This window comes from Parasteatoda tepidariorum, chromosome 1 (assembly GCF_043381705.1).
Source record: "Parasteatoda tepidariorum isolate YZ-2023 chromosome 1, CAS_Ptep_4.0, whole genome shotgun sequence".
Taxonomy (NCBI): Eukaryota; Metazoa; Arthropoda; class Arachnida; order Araneae; family Theridiidae; genus Parasteatoda; species Parasteatoda tepidariorum.
The window spans coordinates 99,837,031-99,839,199 of NC_092204.1; the positions used below are offsets into that span (position 1 = coordinate 99,837,031).

At 29.1% G+C, this 2,169-nt stretch overlaps 1 long non-coding RNA gene across 1 annotated transcript; it reads right to left on the reverse strand.

Annotated features, from left to right (window-relative positions):
- Positions 1-1,263: 1,263 nt before the first annotated feature.
- LOC122271734 (uncharacterized) lies at positions 1,264-1,719 on the reverse strand. The gene is made up of 3 exons (XR_006226566.2): positions 1,646-1,719; positions 1,488-1,535; positions 1,264-1,405 (listed from the first exon to the last, which is right to left on the reverse strand). It is a non-coding gene; the product is annotated as an uncharacterized lncRNA (long non-coding RNA).
- Between the last annotated feature and the right edge of the window lie 450 nt (positions 1,720-2,169).

The window sequence follows — 2,169 nt, forward strand, 5'->3', positions numbered from 1 at the left end:
GGCACAAAGGGGTTAGATATTGTTAATTTTTATTATACCATTAAAAAATTTGAACTTTTAGCTTTCATTTAAAAAAAACATTTAAAAAAAACAAAAGATTTTTTGACGAAGTTATTGTCAAATAAAAAAAAGGTTTTTTTTTCAGAATTTAATGATTTTTCAGCAATTATAATGAATTCCGCACAGGAACTATTTAGGTTCGTCCTCCTACCTTCGTCATATCATATGTGGAGAGTCCTTCAAGAGCAGTGGCGAAAAATAGACAGGATAACATTAAAAAAACTGATTGATCGGATGCCCCGAGTGTGTGCTGCAGTTATAAAAGCGCGGAGAGGATATTTTGAAGAAAGCAAAATATGATGTAAAATATTTTTTCATTATTATATTTTTTTTTTCAAATTTTTTCTGAGAAAAATACGAAAAAATAAATTTCAAAATAATAAATTGTAAACGTTGATTCTTATTTCATTATTATATTTTCCAAAAAAAAAGTTAAANTTAACAAAATAAAATTATTTGAACACTTTAAAATTTATTTACTACACTTAAAGATCAAAGACTATAAATAAGGGATCAAAGCATATTTCAGAGCATTCATTTATTCAAATGCTCACTATTGCAACTGGAATAGCAACTTTTCAACTAACACACCTGTTTTCAATGAACGGATGAAAGAAATTATCAAAAGCTGACCCCTTACAGTTTCCCCTGATGGTCAACTCACAAAAGGGTTTAGATTAGCTTTTTACACTATTTCACCAAACAAGTGAAATTTTAACATACATTGCCTAAATGACAGAAAATTTTCTGAATTTTTTTTTTCTGGTCAACTTATGAGGGTCTTAGAATAGAATTTCATAATACTCCTTGATAAAATTGACTTATTTCAGTGGTCAACATACAAGATAGACAGGTGGTCAAGTTACAAAGGTTTTGCTTCTTTATATTGTATAGGAAAAATTCCGTTCTTGATAATTGAGGTCAACTTATGCAGGCGCCCAACTTACAAGGGTGGTCAACTTGGCAGGTTTCACTGTATAATAAAAATTAACAATATCTAACCCCTTTGTGCCCGTACATCACGTCAAACTTCACAAAAAATTAATACAATTTTCTATGATTGTTTAGAGTGTAATTGTACATAGTTGCAAAATATATTAATTAAAAACAATTAAAGTACATAAAAGTAGAGATTTTCAGCTTCAAAATGAGCTAAAGCAGAAGCATTTTTGATCATTTTTAAAGAAGTTATGACACTTTGAATTTTGCCATTTTTTTATAAGTTTCTAGGTGTACTGACACTTTTGAGCGGTACTGTATCGATCCTTTACAGGTTCCCACCACGACAAATACATCGATTCCAATGTGAAAGGCTCCCTCTTGTTTACAATCATCTTTGAAGATTCTAAAAAACATAGTTAGATATAGATAACATTATAAACCAATAATTTTTTATTAACCATGCACTGTATAAAAATATTACTCACTTCAGAAACATCAGATTTCAACGGCTTAACTTTCTTCGCAGCAACGTTCTATCAAAGGAAAAAGAAACATTTATTTAGTTCAGAAATACATTTTAAAAATCAATCATGAAATACATGTTATAATCTCATTTTTAAATGACTTATTCAATAGATTTTACTTAGTTCAGATTCACTCTTCCTTTTCAAGGTATCCATGACTTAAATGTGTTCAGTTAAAAAAAAGAAATTTGAANAAAAAAAAAAAAAAAAAAAAAAAAAAAAAAAAAAAAAAAAAAAGCATAACTATAGGACCAACATAGGTTAAAATATCTATAGCTTCAAAGAAGAGTTTGAAATCAAAATGTATAAATGAATATTAATACTTATACTTAGGGCTTGGTGATGAGGAGTAACAACACGAGGTTAAGATTTGCGAGGACAAGCCGACAAATAAGCACTTCCTTTCAGATGTTTCCACCAACAAAAAAGTTTACACTTCCGTTGAGGAAGAAATAAGCACCCTTTGACTTCGATCAATAACCGACCAAAGCATAGATGACGTCACTTCCGGGTTAACAGAGCTCCACATACTACGTCACCAAATTTATACATTTAAAGTTGACGGATACAACGCATTTTTTAAAATTTATACTTCTTTTAAAATATTTTTCTAAAAACTATTCATTTCAAATCAATGGTAATT